General features: G+C 39.5%; 1 protein-coding gene across 1 annotated transcript in view; it reads right to left on the reverse strand.

Annotated features, from left to right (window-relative positions):
* epha6 (eph receptor A6) overlaps window positions 1–16,208 on the reverse strand; it is a 178,902-nt gene that overhangs the window by 24,795 nt on the left and 137,899 nt on the right. The gene's annotated exons all lie outside the window — the stretch shown is intronic.

Below are 16,208 nucleotides of genomic sequence, written 5' to 3' on the forward strand. Positions count from 1 at the left end.
TTTGTGTTTTGTCTTAATTCCAGATGTTTGAAGAAACATTTCAAGACTAATCTGTCTATGATGTAACACATTGTAAAGGATTCAGGGAATATAAATGACACTGTGTTTTTTTTTCCCAGTCAGGATAAAATTCAAAGATGGTGTACTTTCTTACTCCCATAACTATTCGTCTATTTCGTGCGGCTTGAGGAAACAGATGGATTTATATTTGTCTTATATAAAGTCAGAAAAAGATGCGTTACACACCTCCTGAGGCGATTCGGATGCTCCGATTTCTGATCCGGATACATTTCCACCTCCGTTTTTAACGTGGATAATGACTGTCCGGGAATGATCTGATACTCGAGATATATCAAGAGGTTGGAATACAAAGAGTGTACGGCGGAAAGACTGTATACGGAGCTCATCAACTGGAAGACGGCAGATATTAAAGCTGAAAAGCGTATTTCTGATGCAGAGAAGCAGCATTGAGCAGTAAAGCCTTCTATGCTGGCCTCAAGTCTATAAGAATTACTGACTTAAGTTTTAATATATTTTTTGTCCGTGAATATATATATGCTGCCGTGCTACAGAGTGAAGTTTACGATCTTGTTTGTATCCAATTAGATTTTAACCGTTGCATCACATATAAGGCCAGAACTGTAAACTTTATGCTGCCTAGATCTGTTGCTTTAAGCAATAAGACTGCGATTTGGCTACTCCTAGGCCTGCTCGCAGACTTCCAAATATGTCAGCATTTTCACATCGTTTTCATTCCATTTCATTCCGTGCTGCAAACTACACCTGCTCAAATATATTTGTGTGGGTTTAATAGCTGTTTTTGTATTCAGTTTATAACAATTGTTAAGCTTTTTTATGAACCATTTATACTTTTGCATTTGCTTTTCTGTACAATTTGCAGAAAAACACACAATTTGCCTTAAATTCAAATCCCCGGGAAAACCATAATGCATGGAAAAAATGCACAGAAATGTTAAAAAACCTGGGGGTCATCAAATGAGGTTAATATCGATGCTTCTGCTGAAGATGATGTATGGGGGCGGTGCAATCAGGAATGTGCAGTGTTTATGATACGTGTATTTCAAATATAAAATAGGATTTTGTCATTTGTATTAGAGAGGGTTGATGAAAATGGCTTCATATTTTAAATATCAATACTTTTATATATATATATATATATATATATATATATATATATATATATATATATATATATATATATATATATTTTTTTTTTTTTGTATATTTAAAACACTGTAAAATACTTTGTAAGATGTCTACATCATGGTATCATTAAAATGTGGCCTCTGATTGGTGCCTACTCAGTAGTTTGCCGAGATTTCTTGAGATCAGAACAGCAAAAAATATATATATGATTGCCGGATATTGTACCCTAATTGAAGTAGCTTTTTGATAGGATTATAATCTTGCATACCACTGCATGAATGACTACTGACACATAATATATTATTATATTTATTATCAACAATCAAATGATTAATTAGTTAGAAACTAGTTGCTATGAAAACAGGTACCATCATTTGTCTTCCTATGAATGACTTATTTGTTTTTGAGTCAGTGTTCCTGATGTAAAGCAGCCCTTCGTTACCAAACACCAACTAAATTAAAATATAATTATTAGTCTTTCGCAAAAACCGTTAAACATTAAACGGTTGGTTACTTTAAAACTAACCTTCATCAGGAAGATCACTGAGATTATATATGTGAATACTTGCTCTGGTTGCATGTGTCAGATTTATTGCGTGACTCAAGCAGAGAAAAGCTGTTGCTATCAATCATTGTTTACTTAATCAACTGAGTCGGTGTAATGGTGAAGGAACAGATCAAATACGCCAGTTGATGGAAGGCTTGTAAAGAAATTTCATGCTTCCCTGAAAAAGCATTTTTTAAATGTAAAAATACAGCCGTTTGTTTTGATACATGGTGTGGCTGCTGTATTTTATAGTTTATTTCGATACACTACAAGTTAAAGTATTTGGTATTTTATTTTAAAATACATTTTGGTGTATCTTTGTGCAAACCATGTAGCATCTGTGTGAAAGGAGACTTTTTACATAGTGTTCTTCAGGTTTCTGTTTTAGTAATGGCATTTATTCTTGCTGTATGAGATTCCTGTCTGTGATGCAGAGCTTTGTTATACTGCATTTCTCTATTATATTGATGCTTTCTATAGTGGTGGCATAATGATGGTATTAGGAGGTGGACTGATTCACAAGTGAAGGCCTAGGTGTGAAATACACGGCCCAACATTGGTGAATATATTATATTAGAAGTGCTGTGCAGTCAGCAAACTCGAACACTTTTGTGGTTAAAACATCTCAGGAGTGTGTTTTGTACACTCATATAATGACACACTTATTCCGACGACGGCAAAAAAAGAGGCTTGAAGCGTGAAATTGTTCTTTGTGGCGTTTCAAAAGCGACATAAACATTAACACCGCTCTGACACTGGCTTTAAAATTTCATATTTATGCAGTGTCATGTATTACAGGCAAGAAAAATGTCAACACACATACACATATACAGGATGCTTGAAATTTATGGCCAGTGTTGATCTAGAAGCACACACTACATCAGCTCCTGCATGAGACTGGAGGAAATGCAGCATCCCTCCCCCAGGCCGAGACCGAACGCTTCTCTAACCGAATCGCACAGCGGATTAATGTGGCGGTCGAATGGCATTTGCACGGCCGGATCACATTTCTCTCAGGTAAATATTCACTGTGAAGACCAGCGGCGACTGCCTGCCTCGCTAATCACCTCATCACCTCATCATCTAATCACTGCCTTTGTCATCCTCATCAATCTCTTACTGTTACAATATCACCGAGTGGACAGAGCACAGAAAGAAGGAGAAAGAGAGAGAGAGAGAGAGAGAGAGAGAGAGAGAGAGAGAGAGAGAGAGCACAGAGAGAAAGAGAAAACGACAGATCATAGAGAGAAGGAGAAAGAGAGAAACAGAGCATAGAGAGAAGGAGAAAGAGAAAGAGAGAGAGCACAGAGAAGAAGAAAAGACAGCGCACAGAGAGAAGGAGAAAGAGAAAGAGAGAGAGAGCGCACAGAGAAGGTAAAAAGACAAATCATAGAGAGAAGGAGAAAGAGAGAACAGAGCACAGAAAATAGGAGAAAGAGAAAGAGAGAGCACAGAGAGAAGGAGAAAAGACAGATCATAGAGAGAAGGAGAAAGAGAAAGAGAGAGCGCACAGAGAGAAGGTAAAAAGACAGATCATAGAGAGAAGGAGAAAGAGAGAAACAGAGCACAGAGAGAAGGAGAAAAAGAGAAAGAGAAAGACCGAGACAGAGAGAAGAATAAAGTATACAGAGAAACAAGAAAGTGAAAAACAGAAGAGATGAGAAAAAGAAAGAAAGACAAGGTAAGACCAAAAATATAAAATATAAAATTAAGGTCCGTAAATATTCGGACAGCCCTGTTATAGATTATTATTTTCATCGTCTAATGGAGTTACAATTTAATAAACATAACAGCCTTTATTCTAAAGTTATTTACACACAATTAAATCAGCACTGTAGAAAATGCACACAATTCATTTTTTTATGTGCCCCCCTTTTATAACGATGGCTCGTTTCGCTGACAATGACAGTGTTACCAGCAAGAGATTCCAAATGCAAATGCCAGAAAGGTTTACCTGTAAGAATAATAATAAGCGAAGAACACACACATGGCCATGTAAGAGCTGGGCAGCCAACTGTCCAATTACTTTTGGCCCCTTGATAGGGAGGTGGGACCAAGGTTCTGTAACTCCTACACTGGCTGTAAAGAACCTGACAGAATGACAGGATGCACACTGAGCGCGTATACGCCTCATATACTGCGGTACACAACTAGAACAACAAAACGAGGGTGAAAGGGAGAGAATGAGACAGAGAGACAGCAAGAAAGACAATATACAAAAAATACTTTTTACTTTTTTAATGCACTTTGCACTAGAACTGGAGTCGGAGGGAGAGAACGAGAGAGAGAGGAGAGAAAGAGAGAGAGAGAGAGAGAGAGAGAGAGAGAGAGAGAGAGAGAGAATGAAATAGAAAGAAAGACAGATAGAAAGAGAGAGAAAGAGACACAGACAGACAGACAGTCAGATAGACTAGAGAGACAAACAGACAGACAAAGAGAAAGAAAACCAGTGAGAGAGACAGAAAGAAAGAAAGAAAGAAAGAGACAGACAGACAAACAGACAGAGACAGAGTGAGAGACAGGCAGACATACAGACAGAGAAAGAGAAAAGTGACAAAGAAACCGAGAGAGAGAGAGAGAGAGAGAGAGAGAGAGAGAGAGAGAGAGAAAGAGAGAGAGAGAGAGAGATTGTCAATGACAAGAAATTGAGACACAGAGAAAAGGAAACAGATAAAGACACAAAGAAATAAAAACAGAGAGAGTGTGAGAGACAGATATATATATATATATATATATATATATATAGATATATATATATATATATATATATATATATATATATATATATATATATATATATATATATATATAGAAAGAGAGAGAGAGAGAGAGAGAGAGAGAGAGAGAGAGACACTTAAAGTCAGACAGAGAAAAGAGTGGTGACACGAAAGGATCCAGCCACAGAAAGTGAATGAGAGACAAACAGAGAGAGTTGAAAGGTTAAAGGAGAGTGTATGAAATAACTAAAAAAAAAATGGACTATGGGGAAATGTGGAGAGGTTAAAAGGAAAAGAATTAAGAATAGGATGACAAATGAGAGATGGACAGAATGAAAGAGAGAGAGAGTGAGGGAAAGAAAAAGAGAGACGTCTGTCCTGCTGCCTCTGCTCCCTGCAGCATCAATGGAATTGATTTGGAGAGTGTGATTGAATGGAGCTTTGAGAAAGTAAGACACCATAAAATACAGAAAAAAAAAACAGAAAAAAGAAATAGTGTTGCTCCTCACACACGCGCACACGCACACACACACACACAAAGAAAAAAAACAAGCAGGGATCTATATCTTTTTTTACTGAATACAGAGGTCACCTCCTGTCAAACTCTCCTGTGCTTGCTCTTAATCTTCAAAGACACACACACACACATCTGCAGCAGCTGTTAGCTTGTGAGGTAGTCCTGTTTGGCGAACACACTCCACTCACAGTCTCTAATGCTAAATAAATGCTAGCTACTGTCGTTTATTCAATCAAAAGCTAATGCTAGTAAGCAAGACAGTGAACCACATCCCTTCTTTCAGTCACAAAGTACCAAGTAAGATGGGTGTGTGGTCTAATTTCACATACTGTAAGTCTCGCCTCTGTTTTTAGTTCGCCGATTTGTGTGTGTGTGTGTGTGTGTGTGTTTGTGTGGGAATTTAGCCAGCAAATCTATGAGCATCTGCGATGTCAGGACAAATTGAAACAAGAGGCAGCACCGCCCTGAGGACACTAAGAGGACTTCCAAGATGTTCCTGGATGTAAATAAAACAGAAAAAAGATGTTTACTGCTATATAATCTTCATATTCTCTGCATTAGAATTTAGAATTAGAATTAGAATAGTTGTTGACTTTTCATTTGGACCGGACTGAGAGAAACTCGCGAAAAATCTTATAGTCCGCAAGAAGCTGCGAGCGGCTCGACAGTCCGGAGCAACATTTCAAAACAGAGTTTGTAGTGATAAATTACATAAAAAATGTTGAAAAACTATTTTATTATTGTGTTTTTCATTTGAAGTAGTAAATAAAACATTAATGAGAAGTAATTCACACTTTTTGTTGAGTTTACAGTACATGTACATTTCCCCTTGAAAAAGGAACCATTAAAAGGAGAGTCAAAACCTCGCCATTGTTTGTTACTCGCGAGGGGTCATAAAACGTAACCCCCACGAGTATTGCACTGTATATATATTGGTAGTCCCCAATTACGATGATGTGTTACGACACCCCCATTGTAACTTGAAGATATCGTAAGTTGAGACATGGCCTAGTCTACCCAGGAGTCTTAAAGAATGGTAATCAGTATGAAGTAGTGTACTGCAATATGCTAATAATTTACAGGATATAATTTAGCAAAACCGAGCAAGTTACAGTAACATAATTGATAAACTACACAGTATATACCTACGCATGCTTTAGTGGGTGTTTTCTGTTAAGTTTTCTGTTTCTATATATTTCTTTCTTTCTTTCGGCTTCTCCCATTAGGGGTCGCCACAGCGGATCATCCGTATTTATGATCCGCATGTTTGATTTGGCACACGTTTTTACACTGGATGCCCTTCCTAACACAACCCTTCCCATTTATCTGAGCTTGGGACCGGCACTAAGGGTGCACTGGCTTGTGCAACCCTAATGGCTGGGGTCATTTCCCTGACCGGGGATCGAACCCGGGCCGCAGCGGTGAGAGCGCCGCATCCTAGCCACTATATATTTAACATTTATTAAGACAGTTTTCGCGCTTTTTAAACACAGGTCAAGGTCAGAGTGCTATAGCAGGAGATCTTTCGCTCCAACCCATGTAAAGCATATCTTCATAGAGCTGCCTTTGTGCACAAGGGCATTGTCATGTTGGAACAGGTTTGGGTCTCCTAGTTAAAAGTTAAGGAAAAATGTAATGCTACCACATGCGAAGACAAAATATACAATTGTGCTCCACCAACAGTTTGGGTAAAAACTACATATGACTGGAAAAGTATTATATTTATCAGCAAATTGTTCATGTAAAACACGTGCCTTATTATTCTTTACCTAGTCAATATGTAGCATGTAGTGATCTTGCTATATTATTATTATTACTATATTGCTATATATTCTCAAAACTCTGTGAAAAAGTCCTTGTTATAAGTCTTTCCTAGTTATATAACAACTAAGATCACTTTTTTCGGTTAAAACCTGTGGGATTTAGCCTGAATGTGTGAGCTCCTCTACATCTTCCTACTGTACTGAAAAAAAAAAATAGATACAGCTAATAATTTATTGGAGGCAGCAGGTAAGTGTGGTACATCACGCCTTGACTCCGGCGGGCATGTGTGAAGAAGGAAGCTCACATTTACACAGAAATATCTCCCACTCAGAGCTGCTGTGGGCCAGACTGAGCCTTCATAAATAATGAAGAGTCCTTGTGTCTCGTTTGCTGGGGTACAGACTTGCTGAGAACAGGAGCGCATACCTGAGCAAAGAAATCTCATTCCGTACCACTCAGAGCTTGGTGTTTAGTTTAGGAAGGAAATCCTGGCGTGTGACGGTGATAAATTAATGTTTTCTTATATTGAAAAGTTATGACTTATTGAACCAGTCCAGCTACTGTCCCTTGGTGACAAGGACGTCATCAGCAGCTTGTAATTAGCTTAGCTTCAATTCAAAAGAATATACACTCGATTAGAGTGGGTAAGATCTATCTGTACCATCATATTTTTTCTATGCATCCAATTGAATTCCGATCGCATTGTGTAACATGGGTGAATCGCATCGCATCGGTAGCTGCTTCTTATGTATCTTTAATGTAACGTATCATTGTTTGTGCATCGAGATGCAAATTGCATCTGCCTCAGTTATGGAGAGGCACATCCCCCGTGTGCACTATATGGATTAAAAATCATGAGATTGGTGCCTTTTGAACCTCCAATTAACCTCGTAATTACTGTTAATAACCTCCAATTCTTCTGGGAAGAATCCACTAGATTTTTTTTGAAGATTTGTGCTTATTCAGACACGAGGGTGTTAGTAATACCGGGTACTGATGTAGGTGAGATGAGGAGGCCTAGGGTGTAGTCAGCGTTCACATTTTACCTCAAAGGTGTTCCGTAGGGTTGGAGCTTTATAGGAGGAGATCTTCCACTCCAACCCATTTAAAGCATTTCGTCAAGCAAGCTGGGATATGTGAAAAACTAATTTCACTGTGCTGTAATGTATATGTGACAAAAAAAGTATATTCTATATATAAATCTTTTTAACCAAAATTGGATGCTGTAACAGGTTTGGATCTACTAGTACAAGTGAAGGGAAAATTTCATGCTACAGAAACCAAATACAAAAAACAACAAATGTGTGATGCGACTCTGTGGTAGAACCACATATAGTCATTGTGGAAAAGTCAGGTGTCCAAATACTTTTGTCCATATAGCATATGATATTCAGGGTTTAGACAGAGGGAAGCAGTTATTAAAATCGAAGTCTGACTAGAGAATTTCCCGGGTGCATTTCAGTGGCAGCTCTGGGAATGTGAGGAGAACTTTCTATTACAAATATTACAAAAAAAGTGCTACAGCTTATGAATCTCTTATGCCATCCTTTTTTTTTTAAGCACCCAAAAAATGACAGCAGAAAAAGTTTGGTGTAAGTTGGTATGCAGCAGAGCCCCTGTGCTCATGTCAAAGTGTCAGAAGCACAACCAGCTGAGCTGAAATTACAGCGCAAGTGCGACAATCACATTGAGTAAACAGGTGTTGGCCCAGCACGGGGCTATCGGCAGGTAATCGGGCAAGCCTGCCATCACACGCTCCCTCCTAACACGTATACACACACACATGCGCTCGCAGACACGCACAGATTCACACGCAGCCACTTGTGCACCTTCATCAAGGCGAAACAAGGAGGAACGAGGAGCTAATGGAAAGTCATTACGTCGGATTTGACCCGCATTTGAATTTTAATTAGCTAGCCCACTCCCCTAAAGCGCTCTCGCATCGACTCCTTCAAAGAAATCAATTCCGATTCTTTTACAGATGCTACACCGAGGTTTGGCCCATCATGCGCAATCACGCCGCAATGAGCGAAGCAATCAGCGAAGTCAGAGAGGGGATAATTAGGTGTTCCTAGTGGGTTTTTCTTTTTCTTTTTGAAGAGTACATTTACGTTGCACTTTTAAAAAGAAGACGGTGGTAAAATAACTGTCACGAAAGATGTAATCTCGGTTTATGTAACAGGATACACACACACACACACACACACACACACACACACACGCGCACAGACGTAGCCCTACCTCTGTTTCACCTCTGCTGTTATATAGAGGACATCCAGAACTCTTTATACCCTGCTTTCAAAGCTCCCTCACAACACGCCGTCTCTCCCTGTTCACTCCCTCTGCTCTACAATAACTTTCCTCCCCCTTTTTGTTCATCCGAACGTCTCGGGTAAATGCACGCTGCGTTCTCCGTCTCACCTTGCTCCACTCTCTGATGGAGCGCTGCTTTAGAATGGCTTAGGCGATGCATGTCTGAGAGCTGAATCCCAGATTGCTCAGGCCACATGATGGAAAGCAGGCACACTTTATTTATTGGGATTATTGTTTATATATTATACATAAAGATTTCTAAAGCAGGATGTTGTAGTTCATTGTTTAATTGGTCCTTCGTCACTTTCATCCATGAACATTAGCTCTTAGTTACTATGTCTTTATGTGTCTTTATAACTTGTTGTAAGGAACACAATTGATTGTCAAATTAAAATAATAGACTATCAACAAATACATTTTTTTGCATCAATCACGTTTATTATTGAACTTCAAAAACAAAATGGGAGAAGTGAACTTGCTGTAAAGTGAATGGGCGGGTTTCTCGGGCTGTAAAGTAACTGGGCGGGGTTAATTTGCTGTAAAGTGAATAGGCAAAGATAAAGTGCTGTAAAGAAAATTGGCCAGAGTGGAGGGGGGATTAGCCTAGTGGTTAAAGCATTGGAATTTTTCAATTTGAGGGTAACGGTATCAAGTCCCAGCCATACCAGGCAGCCACACTTGGGCCCTTGAGCAAGGCCCTTAAGGCCCCATATGTGCTCAGTTGTCCCAAGCCCGGCTGCAGGAGAAAGAAGGTGGGTGTTGGGCTAGCAACTCAAACCCATAACAGAACTGCTGTCGAAACAGCAAGAAAGCCATCAGGCCCTTGCCGCCCAATGCGCGTCATGGTCTAAAAAAAGGAGTAAATGGGTTAACTTACTATAGAGAAATAAACATTACCTGCTATAAAGTGAATAAGTGGGGCTAACCTGGTGTAAAGTGAATGGGCGGGGTTATCTCGCTATAAAGTGAATAAGTGGGCCTAACCTGGTGTAAAGTGAAAGGCAATGTAATTGTAAATTCAGTGGTTGTGTTTTTGGGCCAAATTAGACACAGTTCACTTTCACTAAGAATAAAAAAAAAAAACGTTCTTTCGGCTTCTCCCATTAGGGGTTGTCACAATGGACCATCCGCATGTTTTGATTTGGCACATGTTTTTACGCTCATCTCACCTAGAAAAACAAAACTAAATATCATGCGGGTGAAGCTAGAAAATAGCTTCAAACCGCTCTATTTGGGAGAAAGTTCATTAAGACAGTTTACTGTGTGAAATCGGTGCTTGAGGTTTGTTTGTGATTCAGATTGCTAGAACAATGCAATGAATGGAATGTCCCACAGCTGAGGGGCAATCATCTGCAAGTAAAAAATATGCCAGGATAAAAAAAAAACAATCACATGAAGCACATTCTTTAATCCTGATACTTAGAACCTGCTGCATTTCTGCTCTTGTTTTCTGTACACCAGCTTTTTCCTTTGATAGACAAATTTGGCAAACTGGCTCATGTGCACTTTGGGAGGAAAGTCAAGAGTCAGTGAACCGTGAATGTTACGGCGCTCGCCAAGTGTTCTCTGCTTCTGAGGGAACTGTACTCATCCTGTCTGGACTTGAGGGGTGGAAACAGCCATCTCTTGTTTGGCTATCTCTTTACAGCAGTCACGTTGTAACTCCCTCCAAGCAGTGAGAAAGAAACTACAAAAGAACTTTCAGTTTAAAATTAAAATGTTGGGGAATATAACCTCAGCAATACATCTTTTTTCCTATCCTGTTCTGTAAACTTGCCCCCAGCGATGTCCTTTACTCTCTACTCCTTATCTCTACACTAAAAACACTCGACTGTATATACACTATTTAGACAAAAGTATTGGGACACAAAACTTTTCCAGGCATATGTGGATCTCCTGCTATAGAGCTACAACTTCAACCCTATTAAACAGATGGTTTGAATGTGAATGTTGACTGCACCCCAGGTCTCCTCAGCTGACCTACAGTACCTGACTTTACTAACATACTTATGGTTGAATGAGCACAAATCTCTACAAGTACACTCCACACAAGTCCAGTGGAACATCTTCCGAAAAGAGTAGAAGGTATTGTAACAGCAAATGGGGATTAGATATGAAATGGGATGTTCTAGGAAAGCACATACGATTTACGATTATTTTATTTATATATGCTGTATATATAGTTTGCACCATATAATCACGTGGGGGGGGGGTTCTTGGTTACTGAATAGAAAAGTTGGGGGTTGAAGACAGATATCGCCAAGCTGCCACACTTAAACCAATGAGCAAGGCCCTTAACCCTCTGTGCTCTAGGGGTGCTGTATAATGGCTGAGGCTGCACTCTGATTCCATTTTTCTAACATCACTAGAATATGGGAAGAAAAAATTACATTGTTCTGTAAAGCTTTCCTTGAGATGGTACATATTCTCAATTTACACATTTGATATGTTTTTTGTTTTATTTTGAATAGAATATGAGATTATAAGATCTGCAAATAATTGCAAATTATAAATATCACATTAGATTTATTTTTTACATGATATATATTATTTATTACATTATATTCACACAACATATCTCTAACTACAGAAGGTGAAAAAAACCTGCCCAAAAGTAAACTCTGTAAAAACCTTTCTAGCGTTTATTCACTCCAGGCCAACCGTGTGTCCAAAACAAAAATCATTTCCATTTGAATGAACGAAAAGTGTAAAAGACAGCCTAATAGCCCAGCGTACACACCTTATGATTTCACATTAACAGAAACGAGCATTTAATTGATGAACGCGGCAGGGGTGCTAATGCGTAGTCGATAGAACAAAAGCACCCCGGAACATTACAGGCCTCCGAGCGAACGCATTATGCGCATCGATCGCCTTTGCTCGTGTGAATGGAATAAAATATGGACCGAAATCCTCATTGTGATGCCGAGATGAAATACTGCAAGGGTAATTCGTGTCAGCTTTGGGCCCACGCGTCGTAGTTTGCAAGAAAAGCAAAAAAGGTAGCTCCTTGATTTCCGGGGCTCCGTTTCACGCAATGCTTTCATCAGCAAATTAATTAAAGAGTGAAAACAATAGTTTGGGAGTTCAGAAAACATTCCAGGTAAATAATACCATGCAAGATGTTTGGCCTCTCGGCTTACTGCAGTCCTGAGGGATTTTAGCTGTAACCCCACTGAGACACACCTGTGTTTCGCAGCTTCCTAATGAGCTCTGGTAGGTGTATCAGTGCAGGCCAAAAGCCTAGATATACTGTTACACAGCACTACTCCTCAAAAATAATTACCTACTACTGTCACACTATGACTATATACTGTACTACTGAGCTTTACTGCCATGGACAATGTGGATCTTATTCTGTAGATTGTCAGAGGATACAAGTGCAAACAAAAAAATACTGCCGTGTGTGTAAAGAATAACACTTATCCTGAAGTGTTTTATATTTCTTGTATGAAAATGTTTTTTCAATATTCAATATTTTTTTTAGCAGCTAAAGAACCACAATTCCTAATATTTTTTTTATCCTGTTATGGTTACATTTAAAGTCGATGTTGAAGTAACAAGATATGCGTTTGTATCATCTTCTGGGCGCAAACAACCTGCACGAACCTTGTACAGTACAGAATCAAAGGTTTGTGGACACCTGACTGTAGGATTCATATGTGCTTTTTGAACATACCATTCTACTTTTAGTTCCCATGTGCTGTAAGAATAACCTCCACTCTTCTGGGAAGATGTTACAATAGAGCAGGTGAACCCAAATTTTTTTCTGTAAGGGCCACATAATCTCTTCATTCTTTAATGGGGGGGGCCATGTCGGTCACTAACAGAGAATGACATGGGCCGGAGTGACTACCAGTATCATTGTGGAGATATTGTCCAACAAATAATTAGGCTATATTAACAAATCATGTTAATAGCTAGAGGTGGGCTGATAGTGGATATTACCGATAGCTAGTTTGGAACTTTTTAAAATGGATACTGAATAAAAAAAAACAAGCATAACACTCTCCACACACACATAGCGCTCTCCATGCAGCACACAGTCTCATGTGTCTACAGCAGCTCTCTTAATGAAAGCGAAAACAGAAGCCAGAAAAAACAATCGGTATGGGTTTTTGACGATAGCTGATAGTTCCAGCAATCAACTATTGGTGCCTTGACCTCTTATAATAACTAAAAAACATTTTAGTTTTGAAAGCCAACCTTTACTAACAAATACTGATATGATTAAAACATATATTGAAAATTACATTTTCCAAATATGTCTCTGGCATTGTTTAGAGGGACGCTCTAATTTTCTGGGGCCGTAGATTTGGGACCCCTTGGACTTTTCTGTGGAGATTCATTCAGCAACAAGGGTGTTAGTAAAGTCGTGTACTGATGTGGGTGAGGTGAGGAGGCCTGGGGTGCAGTCAGTGTTCCAGTTCAACCCAAAGGTGTTCAGTAGTGTTGGGGACGAACCACATGTGGCTGGAATTGGCAGGTGCCATATTGTGTATTTCACAGGAAGGTCCTAACAAGGATAATACAACAAACCTTTGTGTGTGTTTGTGTGTCTGAAAAAAAAGAGAGTGGGAAAGAGAGTAATGTATGTGTGTTTGTGTGTAAGTGTGTCTGGCCTTGTTTCCACTTCAGTAGCATTTCACGAAACGCACCGGGACACTATCACACAGCGGAGCTGACTGCAGGGCCACGACGATCAATATTAATTCACCCTTTAATAGGCAGCAGGGTAATTAACCAGACACAGAGAATTAACGAGTCAAAGCAGGTCCGATTTTCCTGTACTGAGCGTCCGGAATGCACAATTTCTGTACATTATTAACACAAGGAACGTTAGAACGTGGACGAGACATAAACACGTTTCATTCAAAAAAAAAGATGGGAATGAAACGAAACAAACGAGGATGAGACAGACAGCTAGAGTGAGAAAATAAAATGGGATAAGTTATTTGCAGCCACTAATTGCATTCCTTGATACAATAAATTTGTCTTGCGGTGTAAAAAAAAAGTGGACTCATCCCTCTCCGGGCCGCTGTAGCCCATCTTAATTACTATATCTATATGGGCCATTATGTTCCAAAGCAAAGCCTCATGGGATCTATTTGTATAATCCATAATTTTTCTTTTGGAGCGCTGCCTGCTGCCAGAATGAGCAATAAGGGGGAATAAGAAAACGAGAGAAATAATGAGGAAGATGCACAAAAAAAACACAAAGAAATGAAAATAGCAGTAATAGATTCGCTGTTTTTTTTTTTTTTGTCCCGCCTCGGCGTCTCTCCGGATTTCAGGTAGAGATGAAAACATTAAGTGCTCTTGTTTAGGTACGAGTGAATCCCGCAGGAAGTGCGTCGCTGTGGTGAACCGAGCTAAAAACCCTGTTTACTGAATTCTAATGCGGCTTAAGCGAAGAAAAGCGCGGGTCACATGACAAGAAAGGTAAACAAATGTTATTACGAAGGGTAGCTCTGCTCTCCGGGTCTTTAGGTATGGACAGATTGCAGTAAAAAAATCACACATATCAGAGGTGAGCTCCATGCTCAGACCTGAGGCAAGAGAGGAGAAAAAAGTCACCATATTACCATAGTCACAGTCACGTGTTCGCCATTCATTTCCAGAACAGTTAAGGGTTTACTCAAGCACCACCTCCTCCAGCAAAGTTCATATACACTATATAGATGAATGTATTGGGACAGCTGACTTTTCCAGCCATTTCCAACCAAAATAAGGAAGGTTCCCCTTTTGAGTCTGGTTCCTCTCAAGGTTTCTTTCTCATAACATCTAAGGGAGTTTTTCCCTGCCACAGTCGCCACGGCTGCTCATCAGGGATAAATACACACTATTCACCTTAACTGTTGATTTCTGTAAAGCTGCTTTGAGACGATGTCTGTTGTGAAAAGCGCTATAGAAATAAACTTGACTTGACTTGACCATTTGTGGTTCTTCCCAAAACTGTTACAACAAACTTAGACAGACAATTGCATTTATTTTCCCATCACTTGAACTAGGAGACCTAAACCCAAACATGGGTTGGAAAGGAAGATCTCCTGCTATGGATCTTCAACCCCAGGCCTCCTCATCTCACCTACATCAGCACCTGACTTTACTAACACCCTTATAGCTGAATGAGCACAAAATCAAGTGGAACCTCTACCCAGAAGAGTGGAAGTTATTAGGGACTAAATGTGGAATGGGATGTTCAGAAAACACATACGAATCCTATGGTCAGACCTCCACAAACTTTTATCCATCTGTTCAATTCAATTCATTTTCATTTATTTAGTGCTTTTAACAATGGACCCACAGACATAAAGGGGTTCTAAAGTTATAAAGAATGCATCAATTTGTTCCTTGTACAGGTAGTCCCAGAGTTACAATGGTCCGACTTACGATTTTTCCGTCCTACGATGACAAAATAAATAAAACACGTAAAAATATTAAAACTCTCACACGGCATTTACATTTTCTTACATAAAATACTTTGGGACGCTGCCGGGACGTACGCATTGTGAGGTGCCTTGCTCTCGCCAGAGGTCGTCAGAGTTCAGTTGTCTCTATTTTGGGGTGTCAAAGCCCAGTTTTAGCTCTTGTCTCTCTTCTTTTTATCGGCGTCACAGGACACCGAAACAGAGTGCGTACGACTCCATCCTCCCAGTGAACCGGCGCTTGTTCCCACATATCACATGCCACAAAGTTTATACAATATGGTACTATAAATTGCTCTGTGATTTCAAATGTTTTTACTATAATTTGTTACATTATTAATATATTAAAGTATACTACCCCATACTGATCAACATTCTTTAAGACTCCTGGGAAGGCTGGGAAATGTCTCGACTTAAAATATTCTCAAGTTATGATCAGGACATCAGAGGGCATCTCAATCATAACTCTGGGACTACCTGTGATTGTAACTTTATCCTAATGAGAGCAACTGTGGCAAGAAAAACTTCCCTTCAAACCTTGAGAGGAACCAAACTCAAAAAGGAAACCCATCCTCATCCTCAACACCGAAAGTCATTCATTACATCCATCATTGTCCTGTGTACTGTTCAGTAATAACATACAGTATATTACTCTTTCCTCCTCAAGTAGTCTTCTTCTCCTCGAGAGTCTTATGGAGCGCAGCGTGGCGATGAGTATCGTCCAGCCCAACACTGTAACGCTTCACTCATTGAAT

Source organism: Silurus meridionalis, chromosome 24 (genome assembly GCF_014805685.1).
Source record: "Silurus meridionalis isolate SWU-2019-XX chromosome 24, ASM1480568v1, whole genome shotgun sequence".
NCBI lineage: Eukaryota > Metazoa > Chordata > Actinopteri > Siluriformes > Siluridae > Silurus > Silurus meridionalis.